This window comes from Ursus americanus, chromosome 2 (assembly GCF_024610735.1).
Source record: "Ursus americanus isolate L20-20 chromosome 2, mUrsAme1.1.p, whole genome shotgun sequence".
Classification (NCBI taxonomy): Eukaryota; Metazoa; Chordata; class Mammalia; order Carnivora; family Ursidae; genus Ursus; species Ursus americanus.
Genome location: NC_142128.1, coordinates 31,376,818 through 31,398,276, shown reverse-complemented (window position 1 = coordinate 31,398,276; position 21,459 = coordinate 31,376,818). Strand labels below are relative to the sequence as shown.

Sequence of the window (21,459 nt, the reverse complement as noted above, 5' to 3'; positions counted from 1 at the left end):
GGGGCAGAAACGCACACGCGGTGTGATGCCATTTACACCCAGATCACAAGCAGGCCGAATGAGTCACGGGCCAGAAGACAGGGAAGCAGTTGTTCCTGGAGGGGTGGGGAATGGAGGCTGGAAGGGGTGGGCGGGTGGGTGCAGGATCTTCTAAGGGGCTGCTCCTGTCCTTTTTCTTCATCTGGGGTTGATCGCATAGTGTGCACACTATGTGAAAATCCAAGCGCTACAATTAAGATGTGTGCATTTTTCTATTTGTATGTTACGGTTTTTAAAAAGTAAACACACAAGGGGCGCCTGGGTGGCACAGCGGTTAAGCGTCTGCCTTTGGCTCAGGGCGTGATCCCGGCGTCATGGGATCAAGCCCCACATCAGGCTCCTCCGCTGTGAGCCTGCTTCTTCCTCTCCCACTCCCCCTGCTTGTGTTCCCTCTCTCACTGGCTGTCTCTCTCTCTGTCAAATAAATAAATAAAATCTTTAAAAATAAATAAATAAATAAAAATAAAAAGTAAACACACACACACACACACACACACACACACAAAAGCCAGCTCCCATTTTGAAAAAGGACTATCAGAGGAGCCAGGCACATATTTCCTTTTGTGAGGGCAAAGAAAGGGTCCCCCCGCACTCCCGCTTCTGCCCTCCCCCCCCCCCCAGAGCTGATGACCGCCTAGAATTACACGGCCTGTACCCAGGGTGTGTTCCTGTCTGCAGCCCTGCGCACAGTGGCCCTGGGGCAGCTGGAGAAGGACACAGTGCAGCCCTTTGTGTCGTTCTGTTTTTCTAAAGGGGCAGGGCTAATTCTGGCTTAGAAGATCCATTCAAACCTGCCTCAGGAGAAATGGGGAAATGAGCTCCCAGGGCGGTGTGCCACGGGGCCAGGGGCTTAGACAGGCCTGCCGCCTCTTCCCTCCACATTCTGCCTCGTCTCCAAGAACCCGTGGGAAGCGGAGGCAGCAAGTCATTCTGCCGCGGGGAGAAGGGGAGACTCCTTCGAGGAAGCTCTCTGCCTTTAAGCAGACACCAAAAGCGATTTCTCCAGGAGAAGAGAGGACAGGAGATTTCAGAGGGGAAAGAGAAGCATGGGAAAGTGGACATATGTCAAATAAAGTCAATAAATAAAGCTAGACAGGTTGGGGCCAGGTTGTAGGAAAACTGAAAGCCCTATGGAGGTGTTTGGGCTTTACTGTATAAGCCTGCCCAATGGAACCTTCTGGAAGAATGGAAATGTTCTCCATCTGGGCTGTCCAATATGGTTGCCCAGCAGGGTCTCACACACACACACACACACACACACACACACACACACACACACACTCACAGTGTGGCCGGTGTGACCTAGGAACTGAATTTTTACATTGTAAAAGTTAAACGGTTTAAATTTAAAATCTAGGGGCTCCTGGGTGGCTCAGTTGGTTAAGCATCCACCTCTTGATTTTGGCTCAGGCAATGACCTCTGGGTCATGAGCTCAAGCCCTGAGTCAGGCACTGCACTGAGCATGGAGTCTGCTTAAGATTCTCTCCCTCTGGGGAACCTGGGTGGCTCAGTCGTTTAAGCATCTGCCTTTGGCTCAGCTCATGATCCCAGGGTCCTGGGATGGAGCCCGAGTCAGGCTTCCTGCCCAGAGGGGAGCCTGCTTCTTCTCCCTCTCCCTATGCCACTCCCCCTGCTTGCGCTCTCTAGCTCTCTCTCTCTCAAATAAATAAAATCTTAAAAAAAAAAAAGATTCTCTCCCTCTCTCTCTGCCCCTTCCCCCAGCTTGCATGCTCTGTCCCTCTCTCTTAAAAAAATAAATAAATAAAATCCAATACACCAGGCAATTATTGGAAAACTTGCATAAGGTTACAGAAACTTACGTAACTTTTCCCACCTTTCCAAGGGGCAACTTGGCTATGTGAATCTACTTTTCCAACAGCAAATAAAATGGGCTCTGAATCTAGATCAAACAATTCTGACAAAATATTAGCATCCAATTTGGGATATGACGTCAACACAAGATATACCCTGGATTTCAAAAATTTTTTAAACATTCACGTGAAATATTTCGTTCATAATTTCTTATATTGGAAATGATAACATTTCAGAGAGCTGGCGTTCAGTAAAATGCATTGTTACATTCCTTTCACCCGTTTCTTTGTACTTTTTAAAATGTGGCTACTAGGAAATATTTAAACTACCCATGTGGCTCACAGTTTTCTGCTTTTACAGGACGGCAGCACTATGGAACATGGGGAGCCATAGAAGGTTATAGGGAACCCTAGAAACCCTAGAAAGCATAGATGAAGCAGGTCTGTCAGAGAAGCAAGAAGCAAACACTGGAAGGCGCCTGGGTGTGGGTGGAGGGGATGGTGGGTGGCCGCCACATCTAAGTCTACAGGGACAGTTAATCAGGAAGACAGAAGGGGAGCTACGGAGATGGCAGGGCAGCTAGGTGACAACGGGTCCAGGGTTTAAAAATGCGAAAACGATTGCGAGAAGCGGTTATGGCATATGGTCAATATCCTCTGACGTACAGGAACAGAAAAGCAGAAGGAAGGAGGGAGGCAGACCACAAACAGCAGCCCCTGGACACTTCTTCCCCAGTTCACCCTCGAAGCTGGCTTGATGTCCCTTCCCAGGCCCCAGGAACACGGCCCCCCTCCCCGGGCCCCGCGCAGCTGCTTCTGGCCCAGCCTGTGCTCGGAGACTCCGGTTGGGGGCCGGCCGCCTCGGTGCGCTGGAGGAGCTGGAGGAACTCACGACCTCGCCGAGCGTCAGGGACTCGCTGTCCCTTCCTGTCTCAGGAAAGGCAGACCCCCAGCTGCCTACACAATTTATCATGAAAACTGACTCACAGCAGAAAACCGCAAGAGCAGAAAACACCGGGGCAGACAGAGGGCCTAAAATAGCATGGTGTGCCGCGGTTGCAAGGGGAGTGCTTTGGGAGGGGGGAAATGAGGTCTTGGGGCGCCCTGAGTTGTGCAGAAAAAAAAAGTCTGGGTCAAACTGCTGGGAAACAATGACTCAACTCGGAAACTGAATCCCTCCCCTTCAGACCCATTGCTCCCTCCTCCAAAAGTGACCCAAGGCAGCTTCGTCGTCAAGGGCGGACATGGAGGTGCTGGGGGCGGGGGCGCGGGAGCGGGGGGTGATCCTTTCCTCTCAAGGAAGGAAAGGCCTGAGCTTCTGGAAATCAAGGCCGACCGGCTTATCGTGCGGGCATCACTGGTCTTGTGGCCACGGCCTAGTTTCTGAACTTCGGGACCCTGCCTCTCGGGAACACTGATTTTGTATCAAACAGCCACGTAAACAACACTTAGGATTCTGAAAAGGAGCGAGAGCGACAGGCTAGAGGGGTAAAAACCAAACCAAACCCATAAGCAGCTGGTTTGAGGGCTTTTCTAAATAAATTCCACAGCCTCCCTTCGCCAGGCCCCAGGCCAGGAAATGCCACTTCGCTCAATCCCACTTCTCTTTCTTCTTCTCCCCACACTCCCCACCCCCATTTCTTTTTAATTCGGCTTCCCCAGGGGGCAGGAGGCCCACCTAGCCACCCACCCAGCCACCCCCCCAGAAAGAATCTGCTCAACCTGCCTCGACCTCCTGGTCCTCGCCCCACAACGCGAAAGTCCTCAAGGGCAGCCGACAGTCCCTCTCAGTCCAACACCCACACCCACACACATGCACACAGACACACAGGACACAGAAATAGACCCCCCCACACACACACCCAAATATAGATGCACAGACAGGTACACGCACACACACACTCCACTGTCACCAGAGAACCCTTTGTCCCTCCACATCAGGCCGCCAACGTGCTGAGGTATGAGCCCAACTCCATCTAATACCTGAGCTCCTTTCTCTGGGACAAACAGGAAAGCATCTCTGAGTTGAACAGAAGAGCAAAGCCACAGTTTTGCCTTGAGAATCCCTTCGGCGGCCCTGGCGGTGGGTTGGGGCGGGCTCTTTAGATGCCAGGTTGTCATAGTTACAGGGAGCCTCCAGGGGGGAAATAAAGGAGAAAACGAGGGGGTCTCCTTCCTCCCTCCCCACTTGTTTAACTTTGTTATTAGGCCCCTGAGAGTGGTTTTTCTCAACTGCCCGTTTGAAAGACCGCGTTGAAGGCAATTCTCCATCCACCTTTTCCCCCCACCACCACCCGTCCACACAGAGATCAAGGAACTGCTCAGGGTTGGGGAGCTCCGCGTTCCCCACCTCAGAATGGCTCTGTCATTAGCGACTTCCAAATCCACAGAGAGGCATTCCAAACCCATTGTTCAATCAGAAAATGTGACCAGGGCAGCCCCACGAGACTACGCTCAGCCCAACACTCTGCGGCTACCATCTTGAAATTCTGAAGACTAAGGGAACCCGGGGCCGGCGTTTCCATGCTGCGCTGGGGCCCCAGGTCATGAAGCCCAGTGTGACCGCAGGTCACGGGAACCGAGGCAGGTCTGATGCACGGAGATGCTTTCTAATGCGAGAAGGACTGGAGAGGGACCTGGAAATTGACCCATGATCAGCCACACGACCCTGGCCCCCACGTTCTCACCTGTCAATGTGGCACCTGGAACTCTGGGGTCCCTAGCTGCAAATTCCCTTTGCTCCAAGTCTCCAAGATTTCCTCGGTGAGAGATTCTCTCTTAAGTGGGCAGTGAGGGGTATACGGATATTTTATTCCTGGGTGTATGGGACTGAGTCCAGCAGTAGCTTCATTCATCAAACCCGGGTACAGAACACGTTTTCTCAGTCTTGTTTTCATTATAGCTGCCTCCAACCCCCCCCCTTGCCCCCAAGGAGAAAAATTAAATTATATTTAAATTTAATTAATTAATTTAAATATAATTTAATTTCTGCCTAACAAGAGAAAATGAAATACTAAGAAATAAGATTTCATTGGATAGGGTTGAGTTTTGGAGGGCCACACACCACTGTAATATCTAAGACTTGTTTTTTCCTTTTCTTTTTTTTTTTTTACCTCTCCCCTCCTCCAAAACTGACTTGCACTCCCCTGGGTCCCCGCTGAGAATGGGGGAGGGAGGTGGGGAATGAGGTATTTGGGTGCCAATGAGTTTTTCAAATCACCGACATTTGTTCCTTTAGTATTCCCAAAATGTGTCTCCCCTTTCCTTGCCATCATAAATCCAATTGTCTGAACAAATTTTAACCCTTTACTGACTGAGGCCTGAGGTCCCTTACATCTGTATATTCTTTCTCAACAACGCCCAGCTCTCTCACGGTTTAATCTAATGAGCCATGACCAAGGGAGATGGGAGGGTGAAGGTAACCAGTTCGGGGGAGCACTCCCCTCTGCATAATGGGGCCAAGCAGGATGGGGGTGCTGGGGTCACTCCTCTGAGTCTTGAATCTGCATCGAATTTGCTGGATTCTCACATAGGAGGAAAATCAAGGGTGCTAAGGGGGCCAGATAATCAACCATACTCAGGAATCTGAGTCCAGAGGTTCTGGTCTGAGCAAAATCCACCACCCGTCAACTACTCCCCACCCCCACCCCAGATTCACAACTGCATTAAGATGAACCACAGTGGGCTCTTACTTTACCACACCAGGCTCTGGAATTCACACCCTCACGTGTGTCATCCCATGTAGTCTTCACACCGCTGAGTGAATGATTGTTACCATCGTCCCAACTCATACTCGAAAACACTGGGGCCGCGAGGTGAAGCTGCTTGTCTGTCCAAAGTCACACAGATGGAGGAGGCGGGGCTAGGGTTTGAACCCACATCGGGGGGGACTCTGGAGTGCTTTTGAGCTCACCAAACACCTCCCAGGCCAGGAGACACAGACACAATCAATCACCTTACCCCCAAATGAAACATGAAAATATGGCAGCAACACACTGGAACGCCTTTCTCTCTCTCTGCCTTACACGCAAAAAGACCATTTCCTGCAGACTCTCACAGCACACACTTAAGACAGGGTGAAAAAATACCTATTATGGATTCCAACTAATTTTGTCACTGATGACTTTGTGATTTAAAATAATCTGCTTCTTGGGGTGCCTCGGTGGCTCAGTCGGTTAAGCATCCAACTCTCGGTTTTGTTTGGCTCAGGTCATGATCTCAGGGTCCTGGGATGGAGCCCTGTGCTCAGTAGGGAGTCTGCTTGAGATTCTCTCCCTCCCTCTGCTCCCCCACCCCCAAAATAAATGAATCTTAAAAAAAATCCAAAAACAAAAATGATCTGCTTCTCTAATAAGGATCAGGGGGCCAGGACCTTAATATCAACCAAAGGCAGATATCCACACACAAAGCTCTTCCCTCTCATTCTGGAAGAAAGACACACAGAAGGGGAGGATCCCAGAACCTCCCAGAGATACAACGTGGGTCCGAAGCTGCATTATTTAAGGGACCTCGTGGTGCCAGGTGTCTCTGCCACCTGCTGGAACACCTGGGGTGGGAAAGGCAGAGGTGCCTGGCCGGCGGAGTCTAGAGCAGCTCAGCCTCAGTCTTTTAATATTGCTCTGTTGAAAGAGAAGCAAAGTGCCCTCAAAATCCTGGAGAGAAGCCCCGCTGTCGGGCCCGGCGGGCCTCACATCCTGAGCTGCTATTAACGAACTGGTCCTGAGACCTCGGGACATTGGAACAAACCCAGAGAGGCCTCGCTTTCAACAACAGATCTGCTCCTAAAAACTTCGGCCTGAACAGTCTCAGAATTCCCTGGAACGCCCGAGGGGGGGCTGCTATTCTCGGGGGATCGTCTTCCCCGTTCTGTGCCCACACAGATGCACGTTCGGTGTTTGCGGAGCCGAGCCCGGCAGCGCTCTGCCAGGGATCCTAAATTCCCAGGGAAGGTTCTGACCTCTGGGAGGCCTGGAGACAGCAGGCAGACCAGCCTTACCACCGAGCAGTGGGCCCCAAGAGATCGCCGGGCAAATCTTGAAAACACCACGCCGGGGGAGGGAAGCCAGACGCAAAGACCGCATAGGGTCTGAGTCTATTTCCAAGACACGCCCGGAACGGGGGCGTCCAGACACAGAAGGTCAGGCGGTGCTGGCCAGGGGGCTGGAGGGGGGGTGTGCGGAGAACACGGGCGGGCTGTTAACTGGTACAGGCTCACTGGGGTGACGAAAGTGTTCTGGAGAAAGACTGAGGTGATGTTTGCACAACACCGGGAACGTGCAACACACCACTGAACTGTTACTCTGAAATGGTGAATTTTATGCTATGCAAGCTTCACCTTAATCACAAAGGGGAAAGGAAAGGCATCGCTAGAAATCTCCAGTCTCCGGGTCACAAGCCAAGGCCAGCAATTTAAGCCTCCAAATTCACCACTAGACTTAGTTCAGCCCATCCTGGGGCCCCATTTACCTAAAACTCAAAACCGCTGGGGTCTTTCCGACATGCCCAGTGCCCCCAAGACTAGGATGACGGAAGATCCTGGGCTGCCCGGGATGGAGGGGGTTCCCAGGGCACCACGCACCCTTCGCCCTACCCCGTCTCCCACGTCACCAGCCACCACGCTGCAGGTCTGTGATGCGTCTGCAGCCTGGCTTAGATGTCCCCAGACACATCCCGGGCATGCTCTTTCCCCCGCCCCTGGTGTCCTTCCCTCTCACCCGTCCTACCCCAGCTTGTGCATCACCTCCCCCAAGAAGCGATCTCAGGGGAGGATTAATCCCCACTTGAACCTCTCTACACAGTGCAGAGATCAAGGGCACAGCATCTGTAGCCACACTGTCTCCGGTCAGATGGCAAGCCTCACGGCATGACTTTGGTGCCTCAGTTATCCCATCCATAAAACGGGGACACTGGCGGTTTCTTAAGGCTCTTGGGACGATTCAATGAGTCCCCTTGTGAAAAGCAGGCAGAGCAAAGAGGGGCACAGAAGCAGTGAGTATGTGTTAGCTGTGACCAAGACCTGTTTCTCCACTGAACTTGTCACAGAGCACTCTTCTGTACTTGTCTGGCTTCCAGATGAGTCTGTGGGCCCCATGAGGGCCAGGATTGAAACTTATTACAATCCGCATCCCTAGCACCTAGAACTAGACTCAAAACACATGGGTTCTTTACAGGGTGACCCACCGGGATGGAGGGGTTTCCCTGGATATGGGATTTGGGGGCTCACCTCAGGCAACCCAGGGCAAGCTGGTCACCCTGACACTTCCAACAAATGTGGGTAGCAAACCGGACCCATCTTGGATGGCATCAGGATTTGGAAGCAGAAGTAAATGGGAGGGTCTTCCCCTAACACCTCAACTTAGAAGCTAAGACCGTTTCTGCAGGAACAGATTTATACATGACAAGCCTCAGGAACAGATGGGCTCCTGGTTCAGCTCAAGGTAACACGAGTATTTGGCCAAAGTGTCACCAAACACGCTCCAGGGCTGGAATCATTTAATTGGGTCTGAAATCCTTCATTTCCTCCAGGATTCCTGAGGAGAGTGGTGTTTCTCAACAGGGCACCCCGGGGTGTCATGGCAGGAGAACGAGCCAAGACATGGGCAGGAAAGGGAAGTGTGGAGGCTTGCAAACACGAACAAGATAGAATCAGAAAGAAAAAAAAAAAAAACAAAAAAACCACCATCTCTGAACCTCAAGATGGGTTCTTTCTACTCCCCAATGCAAGCTTGCGAAGCTGTTGGGATCCCCGCTCCGCAGAAGGTGCTCCTGGCTCTGGTTGGAATTATTGAAGGGAATGAGGGGTTCATCCAACGACACGATCATCCGTTCAAAATCCGGACTCGTGAGCCGGGTACTCGCTGCCCTCACCCCAACTCAGAAACACCTGCCCCTCCACGTTCATTACCTGGTCCGTGGTGTGGCTCTCGAGCCACTTGGCCGCCATAGATGGTGTGTCATCCATTCTCCAGAAATGACAGTCTGTCCTTTTTTCATGGTGTCAAGAAAACTCAGAGGCTCTAACTATCCTGTACCCCAAGATGCCATAAACGTCAGCAACTCCTGCTGCCGAGTATGGACAGGAAAGGGGGGACAGGGTTCACACCTGCGCTGGCCCCTCGATCTCCAGTGCCTGTTTATAACGGGCAAGGACGGAAGGGATACTCTCGGCAGATGAGGGACTTAAAACATCTCGAGTCATTTTTCCTGCCCATTCCCATCCCTTTCTTTTTCTTTTCTTTTTTTCTTTTTTTAAGATTTTATTTATTTATTTGAGAGCGAGCGAGAGAGAATGCATGAGTGGGAGGAGGCGCAGAGGGAGAGGGAGAAGCAGACTCCCCACTGAGCAGAGAGCCTGACACCAGGCTTGATCCCAGGACCCTGGGATGACCTGAGCTGAAAACAGACGCTTAACAGACTGACCCACCTAGGCACCCCTTCCATTCTTTCTGATGAGATGACCAACAGGCAGCCCCCAAAGCAAAGAAGGACAGAGAGATGATGCCCAATGCTGAGAAGCCTCGCTGGGCAATGGTACAAGACACGATGGGCTTCACTGCAGAATCCAACCAGGAGCTGAGCTGGTGGGGAATCGGAGGCCACAGCCACCACCGAGTTCAGGGACAGTTCAGGCGGGCCTGGTGCCCAAGATACAGTCACACGTGGGGTTTCCAGAAACACCTGCACGCACTCCCCAGTCATATACAAGAGAGGGCAGGCACCACCCATGTCTCAGGGGTCACTAGGAATGGCAGGGAACCATAGGCTGGCCTGCTGAAGACCCACCAGTGATCGCAAGACAAGGGAAGACACGGAAGGACGGGAGCAGGAAGGGTACAGAGAGGGGAACAGAAAAGTTCAAAAGAGGGGCACCTGGGTGGCTCAGTCATTAAGCGTCTGCCTTCGGCTCAGGGCGTGATCCCGGAGTTCTGGGATTGAGCCCCGCATCAGGCTCTTCCGCTGGGAGCCTGCTTCTTCCTCTCCCACTCCCCCTGCTTGTGTTCCCTCTCTCGCTGGCTGTCTCTCTCTCTGTCAAATAAATAAAATCTTAAAAAAAAAAAAAAAAAGAAAGAAAAGTTCAAAAGAAAGTCAAGGTGATGGCATGCATTTATTTTAAGATGACGGAATCTAGAGGCAGGTCGAACGTTTAAGAGCAGAAACTCTGGAACTGATAAGCTCCCTTGGTTCAAACGCCCAACTCTGCTGCTTCTAGGCTGTGTGAACTTGGGACAGTTGCCCGACTTCTCTGTGCCTTGGTTTCCTCATCTGGAAAATGGGCTAATAGTACCCATATCTCAGAGGGGCGCAAGTGGATGTGCTCAGAACCCTGGGCAGAGGGTTACTATTAACAGCATTCGTGCCACTGACTTGCAGGGAACCAGACAAGGACCAGGGAGGGCATCACTCGCCCACAGGGGCACAGAGGTTTCACTGCCAAGATCCAAGCATAGACCCCAATGTACCCCGTGCTCCCGTTCTGGGGCCACGACCTACCCGCACTCCTACCTGAAACAGTGCCCCCTAAAGTCGTCCACACCCTAATCCCCAAGAACATGTGCGTACGTGAGCACAGTGCCTTAAACAGCAGGAGGACGCTGGCAGCTGTGCTTCAGTTAAGAGATGAGACCGTCCCGAGTACCTGGTGGGCCCAATGTCACCACGAGGCTCCTCGTAAGAGGGAGGCAGGAGGACCTGAGAAGAGAGGAGGTGCTCCCCTACCGGCTTTGAAACTGGAGCAAGGGGTCATGAGCCAAGAAACGCAGGTGCCTCTGGAAGCCGGGAAAGGCCAGGAGATGGATTTCCCCCAGAGCCTCCAGAAGGAACGGGACACCGTGATTTTAGCCCATTGACACCCATTTTGAACTTGACCTCCAGACCCGTGAGATACTGGATTTGTTACCTGAGCCACTGAGCTCATAGGAAATGAATACACCTCACAGCTGGGTTGCCCAGATTCCCGATCTGTGGATTCTTGAGGGGGCTCCCCACCTTCCCATGTGGGGCCCCCCACGCCTCTGCCCCCCCTGCAGACCTGACTTCCTCAGCCTCCCATTTGAACCCCCAGGCCTCTGTCTGCTTGTCCTCAATACGGAAGGAGCCGTTCTGGGGCTCAGACTTCATGTAAGTGTGCTAAGCGTGGCCAATCCGGCATGCCCTGCCGTGTCCCCAAGAACTCTGCTCCATTTGTGTCCCCCACCTGCCAATGTGTCCTGCCTCTCGGATGGCTCCTCTCCTAAGAGCTCTATGATGGCTCAAACCCTTCCTTATCACCATGTAAAAAGAAACACCCCTCTTCTGTCAGCCTGGGTGCTCAGCCCCTCTGGCTCCCTGCTTTTCTTCCCCATCCCCAGGTTCACTCCCCCCACCCCCAAGGGCCTCATTTCTCTCTCAGCCATGACCCCACTAAGCCCACTTCCTAGTTCCTGTTCTCCTCTCCCCAGGCTGGAGGGCCTTCCTCATTTGGCACAGGCCTGCCCCTCTGTGTCCTTCAGGGGGTGCTCCTTCCCCACCAGCCCTCCCCAAAAAGGTCCCCTGGGACGCAGGGGTCTGTGCGCATTCCTCAACCACACACCCATCAAGCTGGCCCTGGCCCATCCTGGACCACTCCGCTGGGTCATCACGGGCAAAAAGCTGCTCATCTCGCTCGAGGAGATGCAGTTAAAATGGTGCAGAGACCGACAGTCAAGCTTAGTATCAGTGAGAAGTCACACGGACGTCATGCACCTGCTGATACGACGGGGTGAAAAGTGCACTTCAGCTCCGTCGTCTTCCTCCCCCAAACCCTCACCCTCAGGCTCACCATGAGAACACATCAGACAAACCCAGACTTTCCTCAGAGAACCAGGACGGCACTCCTCCAAGCCACCAAGGTCACAGAAAATAAGGAAAGTCTGAGAAACGGTCGCAGACCAGAGGAGAAGGAGACATGACAAATAAATACAGTGTAGGATCCTGGATTAGATCCTGGAACAGAGTCCAGCAGAAAAAGCAAAGGTTTTCCTCTGAGTTCGCATAGTCTGCAGTGGGTGAAGAGTCCGGTACACCGACGTCGGTTTCTTAGTTGTGACAAACATGCCCTGATGATGTGAGATGTTTACACAGTGGGGGAAACTGGATGGGGTAAATATGGGACTTCTGTGCTAACTCTGCGACTTTTCTGTAAATCTGCAATGAAAGCATCTACCAAAATGTAATGTGCATGAGACCATGGACCCAGCAGTTCCTCTTCTAGGTATTTGGAGCCAAGAGAGCCCACGCATGGGTGAAGTGACAAATCATGAGCACGGGGGTATTTGCTGCAATGAAACCACCTAACTATCTATCGGCAGGGGACGGGGCAGATCCGTGATGGCCCAGCCATACCAAGGGAATAGTACACAGCCATCAAAACAGAACAAGCAAGAGTTTTATGTGTGGAAACACACCTCTCAGACATATCGCTGCGTGAAAAAAGCCCCAACACTGCTCACAGCAGGCCAACATTTGGGTATAAGGAAGAAGGATATACGTATATCCTTACAGAATGTGCCTAGGATGGCTCCAGAAGTATATATAAGAAACTGGTAACAGTGGCTGCCTATGAGCAGGGGAGGGGGGCGGACTGGGGGAGGCAGTGGGAAGGACATTCTTCACCGACACTTGGCTGATCTTTTTGTATACTGAGCCATGGCAATATTACATAATGAAAAAATCGAATTAAGAAAAAATTCAATAAAATAGATTTATTAATTATAGCTTATTAAATTTACATGACTCAATATTTATGAATCATAACATATTTACAATTAAATGACATAAATTAAAAATTAACCCGTATCTGCCCTCCCCAGCCCAGCCTCCCATGTACTCCCACCTGTGGGTGAAATGATGTCATCACAGCCCTTTGTCCAGTGAACCATCTCACGTTGCTGCCCGGCACCTGGCCCTTAGCCCCTCCCTGAGTGTTTGCAGAGTGATTAAAGCTTCTGATTACTTCTATTTGGTGACAAGATGTGTAAACTATTAATCTCACTATATCATCCCCAGATTTGTACCAACAATGTCCTATTTACCAAAATAAAGTTCTTCTCTTTGAATTTTGTGCTGTGACCCATTTTTCATGCAGGGGGTTCTGAAGGCTGGTGGTTTATATGGGACTGGAGAGACATGGACCCTCCTTCACTGGCCTTAAGGAATCCCTCTGGGGAGGCAAAGTTAGCCAACATGGGGAAGATATGTTTCCAAAGGGGAAACAGTCCAGATTCTAAGGCAAGTGGAGGGTCTAGAAGGGACACAGGCAAGGGCAGGTCAGGGGTGGGGAACAGCGTGGCTGGACGTGCAGAAACAGGCACACCTGTGTCCTGTGGGGAGGCGAGCAGCAGTTGGCCAGGAGGGTGGGATCGGATCATGGGAGCCTTCCCACCACCAAGAGCCTGCCTGGTCCTGGCGAGGTGCGCGCGGGGCTGGACCTTTCAGGGAGGGACCCCACACAAGGGTTCTGCTTAGTTAACCAGCAGCCCAAGAGCAACTTGAAAAACCCCCTTAAAAAATTCAACTCCTGCCAAGAAGGAGAGTTAGATTCTAAAAATAAGCCTCAAAACGTAGAACACCAGGAGAAACCAACCACAGCGGAAGCCACGGAGCAACTCCCATCAGTATAAACACACATCAAAGGCCCAACGGCCCATAGCCAAGGGGGTCCCTCTCCCCACATCATGTCTGAACACAACGAAAACCCCAGCCTCATAACTTCTCCTACTGCTTCATTCTGACGGGTGGCTTCCAGCAGCATCCCTACCCAAAGAGTATCTGAAATATTTTCTAATACCGACCCCGTATTTCTCTCTGCTTCCTTAAAGTCTACAAAAAAACAACAAGAAGAAGATGCCTGGGTCGGCATCTGGTGGTTCTGTGCTATCCCAGACTGCGGAAGGTCCAACCTGGGGCTGCTGGCAGCCCCCATCCCACCCCTGCCCTCGCTGTGTCAAAGCCTCTGAGCATGGGAAAACAGCATCCACTGTGTAAGAACTCTGTGCAAAGTAAGTTACTGGTTTCCTTGGGTGCCTTCTGTGAGTAAGGTAAACACACTTGGGCGTCTGTCTTGATACATATCTGTGTTACTTGGGAGTCTCACATTTGCTTATTTCCTTAATTCTGGCTATGTTTCAATTGACTGCGGGGATTATAACTGTCATGTCTTTGAAAATTATGGGAAACCTTCGCCTCGCCTTTAGCAAGACTTCAGGTGAGAACAGGGTGGTAAACGTCACTTACTGAGTGCTCTTAAAGCCTGCCCCCGTGCCCCAGGCCTTGCCTACACAATCCAGCCCCCCACAACACAAGCCTTCCTCGTGCATCCTAATTGCTTCCTGCCTGCAAGTTAGATTCTGTCTCCCTAAGTGGACCACATAACACCCCTCCAGGGCAAGGGCAATGCCACACTACCTCCTTGTGGAGCTGTGATTTTACACACATTCACAGCATATGTACCCCACACACGATGGCAATATCCACTATGCAAGCTCTTTTATAAGTGTGTAGTTTTTAAATACAGAAGACAAATCTTCCTTATGGAAGAATCCCAAATGGAGTGTGTCGGTACCCCTCCCTCCAGGGGGTGGAGCTTAGTCCCTCCATCCCTCTCCCAGGTATGGGCTGGATTTACTACCTTGCTTTCAAGGGACAGTCTACAACAAAGACAAAGACAGGAACTCGGCAATGGGCAAACCTGGCAACCACAACCTCAGCCTCGTGAGGAAGGTTCGGATTATCAGCAATGCCTTGTGGAGAGCAGGTACCCCCTGATGTCAAGAGAAAAGCATTTCGCCTCCATGCCAATTCTTCCCCCGACCATGAGAAAAACACCAGACAAACCCAATCTGAGGGAAATTCTACAAAATCTCCGACTGGTACTCCTCAAGAAGTCACGGAAACAAGACTGAGACGTTGTGAGACCAGAGGCTGCTGGGAAAAGGAGTTAAAATGTCATTGTGGTACCCGGGATGGGACCTTGGAACAGAAAAAGGAAGGCAGGGGGAAACCTGGTGAACTCCAAAACAGACTCTGGAGTTTTGTTAATGGCGAGGCACCAATGTCAGTTCTTTGGTTTGACGGTACTGTGGGGATGTCGCACAACACCGTTAACAACAGAAACTCCCGGTGCTAGCTTCAACTTTTCTGCAAACTTAAAACTAAACTATAAGGAGAACCGGGGCAGGCAGGCCTCACCCAAAGGTGTTCAGGTTGAATTTTAAAACACCAAAAAAATTTTAAAGGTGTTGTGTTTGGTTTTTTTTGTTTTTTGTTTTTTTTAAGAAAGTTGTTTTTTTCTTTAAGTGTATTTTGGTTAAATGAAAAAGATGAAGTGAAGCCAGTTTCTGTGACTAGGTTTCTAATTATTTCTAATTGGGGAGGTTAAAGAGAAAAAAAGAAAGAAAAAGATATCCCCAAATATAAGCGAATGTACAGGCCTTGAGGTTTAAGGAATCTCCAAACCCCTCCCAGCTGGATTTACGAGGATGCCTGGCCACAGATCTGTACCCCTCCCTTAAAACATTGATTTCAAAACTCTCACAGTGGTTTTACACACATGTGGGTGATAAACTCTTCTAAAAATACATGAGATCAACACAGAAAAGGGCAAGGTCTTCAGGGAGAAGATAAAGCAGCTTTTTCACCACCAACTTAATCCTCCTTCTTAAAATCAGTTCTTTCAAGGAGAGAAAAGAAAGATTATTCACTTCTACTCCCTGCCCCCACCCTCCAGGCCCAGAAAAGGAGCCCAGAGACCAGCTCCCAATATTCGAATATTCACATCACTGAAAGGACCCCAGTGGAAAAGGGATTCCTTCAGCAAAAAACGAAAAAGGTGGGGTGTGGGGTGGAGCAAAGGGCACTCCAACAAATTGTCAGGAGCCCTAAGAAAACAGCCCTGTTTGTACACAAGGTGGAGAACCGGGTGAGAAGGCCAAAAAGATCTGACCTTTTGCGATCTCTGGAGAAAAATGTTCTTTATAATAATGTGGACATAAGCAAAACCGGATTATAAAAATTCTAAGAAACCATCTGGCTTGTACGTGTATTACACCGAATATTGCTCAAAATTCTTAAACTAAGGGCCACTAGCTAGCAAACTTGAAAATACAAAGATACTGCAATGCTGTTTTTGTTATAATGGAATTTAACCTGCCCACGGTTCCGGAAAATGTCCCAGGCAAATGGTGCTTTCTAAACTCTAAATTAGTAAGGAGGAAGAATTTAGACAAGAGGGGAAAATGGGATCTCCAGCCCTCTTTGGGAAAGGAAGTGAGAAAACACTACTACGGCTCTTGGGCTATTTGCCCTCAAACAAATTCAAATTCAGTATACCTCAGTAAAAACACCAAAGCTCATAGGAAATAATTCAGAGAAATTCTTTTCAAATGCCATCCTCTGAATTCTGTCTGTTTCCATGGGGTGACATGTCCCACAAATCAAAGATAAAGTTACCACAGTCTGAAAGCCAGGTTCAAAGATGGCATAAGTACAAATTACACTGATTTGCGGAATGGAAAATCCTTCCACTGGGGAGGTGGGCTGCTCCCCCGGAATCAGAGAGGGCGACTTCCCTCTGGATTCCTGGTGAAACCACATCCCCAAGTTTCCACAGGAATCATAAGTTTTGATGAAGCGGCACGATGAGAACATTAATAGGAATGCATCGGGATACAAAATTGTATGTACCCTGATTGTAGCTTCAGAAATAAACAGGCACCCCTGATAAAAGGTCGAGCCGCTGAACAAACAAGGAAAACTGATGCTAGCTGTTTGGTTCATAGGCTGAGATTATGGCCGATCTTCTTTATCTTCCACGCTTTCTGCAATAGTGTTATTTTTTATATAACTTTCAAAAACATCAACGCATCGCCTACAAATAACCTCCCTGGACTCAAGGTTGAGGCAAGTCAATGCTGAGCTCTTCAATCTACCCCAGGAACACTGTCAATTCTAAAGCTCCATGAGCTAAGCAGCTGCAATCCTCCTTTCGTTTCCCTCAAGTTAACACCTATAAAGAAGAAAGTGATAAAGCAGGGAGTGCCTCGAGCTTTTAGGATCCTGGGAAAACAAACTTCTACCTACTACAGGTGAGCAGGGAACCACCACACAAACACCTGCAATCTGTCCTTTCTTCTGTTTTTTTTTTTTCTTTTTTAAGATTTTATTTTTAAGTAATCTCACCCCCCAGCATGGGACTCGAACTCACAACCCTGAGATCCCAAGTCGCAAGCGGTACTGACTGAGCCAGCCAGGCAGCCCTCTGTTCCGTGTCTTGAAGCCTGTGAAATTACACACACTTCTACTGAAATAACCTGTAACCCAGGGACAACTACGTTAGCCAAGGAAGTGTTCACAGTAGCCCAGAATACCAACGCAGGCTCACCGTGTCCACATGTCCCTTCTACCACATAAGCTCAGGCCTCAGCTTTGCTACTAAATCCACTGTGGCTATCCTGGCTCCTTGCCCACACCTCCCTCCTTTCCACTCCCCTCAAGCTCCTTCCCCGCATTAGAGAGCACTGACTTCTTCACCTGAATGTGTTTCCCCTTTCAACCCACAGAGTAAACCCCTCTGGACCAGGAGCCATTTCTCCTGTGTCCTTTAAAGGGCAAGGGTAGCACTTTGTTTCCCCACAGCCAGCCAATAAAAGGGACTGAAGGAGCAAAGGGAGGTATACTCACCAAACTATCTAGTATTTTAGAGACCTAAGAAATTGATCCTCTGTCTCAGATCAATCTCCCAGTCACTTCACCCGCAAAAAAACATTACAAGGATACGTTTTCGAACGTGAATAAAAGCATCTATTATTAATGCCTTAAAGTAAAAGGAAAACAGGAAAGAGGGAAGATGGCCCTCTCTGAGAGTAGATGGACAATTAATGTTTCTTAGAGAGGCTGGTGCACATTCAGATCCCAGACAAAGGCTGGCTTAGAGGTAAGCCAAGTGCAGCAGGAGATGTTATTCCATGCCAGGTAGAACAAGTCACCTGCTCTCTGGATTCTGACCTAACTATGATAAAACCAAACCCGGTGGTGGAGTCCTAGACACCAGCTCATGCCTCTCTTTACAATGGCATCCGGGTTAGTCCTATTTTAAAAGAACCACCCTGAAAAAGCTGGGGGTGGGGGTAGGAAGGTAAGTGAGGCAGTCAAGCATATACTAATGCAAACCATGTCTTTCCTTACAAGGGCCCCAGGGGAATGGCAGGGCCAACCTGCCTTCCAGGCACCCCCTGAACCAGCACCAGCCCACCAGGCCCAAGGCAGGGATTTATCCCTCTTGGGAAGACTGGTGGGAGAGTCTAACCTGATGAGTTAAGAAGGGAAGGGCCCGTGGCTTCCAGAAACTGGGTTTCCCAACCACCAAAGGTCAGTTCAACAGGTAATGACATCAGCCCCATGAATCGGAAGTACAAAAGCGACCAGAAAACTGGTGAAGGTCCAACTGGCCTGATCTCTGTAATGTACTGCCCTTCCAGAATATGCCCATTTCCCCATCCCCTGACCTTGACCGGGAGGTGCAGACACAACACCAACCCCACTGCTGGGATCCATACTGAGCTGGAGAGCAGAGGGGAGGAGGCCACCTGCCAGGCTTGGCAGGGGAGGGGTGATGTCCACCTCTGCCACAGGTTACCCACCCGGTGCCAAGGGCATCCATCCGGCACCGGCAGTGGGCGGGTCTGAGCCGACCCCTGCACTCACCTGGTGCCCACCTTAACCCGCGGGGAAGGGGTCTAGCCAGGGCCAAGACTCCTTCGCGCTCTGTCCGTATTTTCACCTCTTGGGGGGCTCCCTAGGCCCCCCGGGTGTCCACAAAGGCATCCGCTGAGGGTGGCGAGGCAAAAAGCGCAGATACAGCGCGGCCCTTAAAAGCCGAATTTCTGGGACCGGCGTCCGAAAATTCTTTCAGAGGACCCCAGCGCGGGCGATGGGCGGAACCCAGCCTGTCCCCCGGCCCCGGCAGGCCCCGCGCGGCGCATCTCGGCGGGACCCCTGCGCCCTCCAGCCCGCCTCGACCCCCGGGACCCGTCGGGGTCTCCGCCGCCGCGACCGGTGCGATGCCGCGGATCTCTCGGCTTCGGTGGCTCCCGAGCCGGGGGCCAGTGCTCGCACCGCCGAGACCCGCTCCCGCGCGGGCCGCCGCGCCCCCCACCAGCGCCCGCGCCCGAGCTGCACTCACCGCCGTCCGCGCCGCCAGTCGAGCCGGGAGGTCTGAGCGCGCCGCGCTGGCGAGCGGCGGGGCCGGGCCGGGGGCGGGATCCGGGGGCGGGGCAAGGCCAGGCCGGGGGCGGGGGCCGGGGAGAGGGCGGGGCGACTCCAGCTTCCGGCTCTCTGTTGTCCGCCAGCTGCCACTACCAGAGTGCGGGCCCACCCGTCCCACCCTGGTCCGAGACCCTGCCCGAGGTTGTCCACCCTCCTGATTCTGCCCGTCCCCTCCGTCCCTCGGAGCATCCCCAGAGTACACCCCGACCCCGCTCACTCCCGGGACCCGCTAGTTTCAGTCCAGGGCCCTCGCTCTGACCTCGGAGCCCCAGTCGCCCCACCCTGGGTCTCCCCTTAGGGATTCTGCCCCTAAAAGTCGGTCCCCTCCCCTCCCGATCTCCGCCTCCTGCTCTCCCCACTCCCGTAGGCACCCCATCTCTGGCATTCCTTCCCCTTCCCCACCCTCAGACAACGTGGACCATCAACCACCAGTCCCAGATCCAAGGTTCCCTGCTCTTCGTAGCGCGGCGCTTTTCTCCCCAATACTCAGTTCTGTACGTTCAGACGCATCCTGACAGCCCGAAATACTCCGCGTGCCTTTGGGCAAGTCACCCACTCTCTCTGGGCCTCAGCTTCCTGCCTGTAAAATGGGCATAACAGTATCTGTCTCATAAATTCTACTAAAAATTCACCGATATAATGCAGGCAAAGGGATTAGCAGAGATTGGGTGTTTAAAAAAAAAAACAAAAAACCATCTGCTGTTTTACTACTTCCTATGCCCCCAGGGTGGACCAGGGCCCCTAGGTACTTTCTCATTCCATCACTAAAAGCTCTGGAAATTAGTATCTCCGGTTTCAACATCCACTCAATCCTCTGGCCCTAAATGAGTACTGCCTGCCTATCTGGTGAGAGCCTTGTCTGCCTGCTCGGGTAATAGCAGCAGCCCTGATCCAGCGAGGCCCTCTGAGAAGTCATCCCAAGGCATTAAGGAGCTCGTGCAGCTTTCAGAGTACAGAGTCCTGGAGATGCCAGGAACCCTAATGTGGCCATCTAGAGAAATGCCACTTGGGTGGAGAGCCTATGAGCCACTCGAGGGATTCATAGACCTGGATCCTACTGGATCCTAGAACTCCTCCAGTGATAGAATCCCCTGCCTTTACACTGAGACCCCAGAGACACTGAGACCCAGACAGGGAGTGGGACTTGCCCAAAGTCCCACAGCAAACTGTCCCCTCCATCCTTGTCCAAAGCTCACACCACCTTTTACCATGTGGACCCAGCCATTATCAGCCATGGACTCAATCGGAGGAGGGGATTTCAAAGTCCTCCCAACCATAAGAAATCTCCAGGGAGATGTTATTAGGGAGGCCAATCCTTTCTTTTAAAACGACAGAGGGGGGCATCTGGGTGGCTCAGTCATCAAGCATCTGCCTTCGGCTCAGGGCATGATCCCAGAGTCCTGGGATCGGGCCTCGCATGGGGTTCCCTGCTCCGCTGGGAGCCTGCTTCTTCCTCTCCCACTCCCAGTGCTTGTGTTTCCTCTCTCTCTGGCTGTCTCTCTCTCTCTGTCAAATAAATAAATAAAATCTTTAAAAAAAAAAACACACGATAGAGGAAGCTGGATTATGCCCAACCTCTGCCCTTCTCCATTCTCAAGGTGGGCAAAAAGACCTGGCATCCCGACATTAACGCAGAGTATCACAAACTGCCACTAGCAAGACACAAGGCCTAGAGCCTCTTTCTAGAGCCTAGAGAAACTCAGAGCAAAATGTTTAGGAAACGGCCCTGTGTGAATGCTTTCCTCCCTGCCTCCTTTCCTCTCCTTCTTGCATGCCTGCCTGCCTTCCCCTTCCCCTTTCTTTCCTTTTTCCTTTTTGCAGGAGGAAAAGTAACTGCTTACTGAATTTACTGCTTTTATTCAGTGCTACCATGTTTTCGTTCCTTTTTCTGCTTGCAACTGCTGAGCACGAGAGCTGGCTTTGTTTTTTTCATATAGCCTAAGCACTTCACTGCGCCTGGGAGCTGGCAATTATTTATGGGGAGAGCTGTAAAACTCTGACTGTTTTTTTAATTCCTGAGAAACCACAGAGATTGAATTTCCAACCCAATGCTTCAGAGAAGGGAAGGAAAGCAAACCAGGCACGTGATCATCTCTATGGACGCTAAAAAAGCATTTGACAAAATCCAACACCTTTTCATGAGGAAAACACTCAACAAAGTAGGAATCGAAGGAAACTTTCTACAAGCTGATAAAGAGCATCTACTGCTCACGTTATCCTCCACGGTCAAAGACTGGATGTTTCCCCCCACCCCCCGAGGTCAGGAACGAGTAAGAATGTCTGCTTTTGCCACTCCTATCCAACATTGTCCCAGAGGTTCTGGCCAGGACA

The 21,459-nt window shown here is 51.2% G+C and overlaps 1 protein-coding gene across 3 annotated transcripts in view; it reads right to left on the bottom strand.

The window, feature by feature from the left end:
- Positions 1–21,459, bottom strand: part of LITAF (lipopolysaccharide induced TNF factor) — a 45,122-nt gene that overhangs the window by 8,123 nt on the left and 15,540 nt on the right. The window contains exon 1 of one of the 3 annotated variants that reach the window (XM_045784355.2): positions 19,046–19,106. The exons of 1 other annotated variant lie outside the window; for it this stretch is intronic. The gene's annotated coding sequence lies outside the window, so the exon portion shown is untranslated. Of the gene's footprint in view, positions 1–9,720; positions 9,870–19,045; positions 19,107–21,459 lie in introns of those variants that run through there. One more of the 3 variants, XM_087870424.1, reaches the window with a different exon arrangement.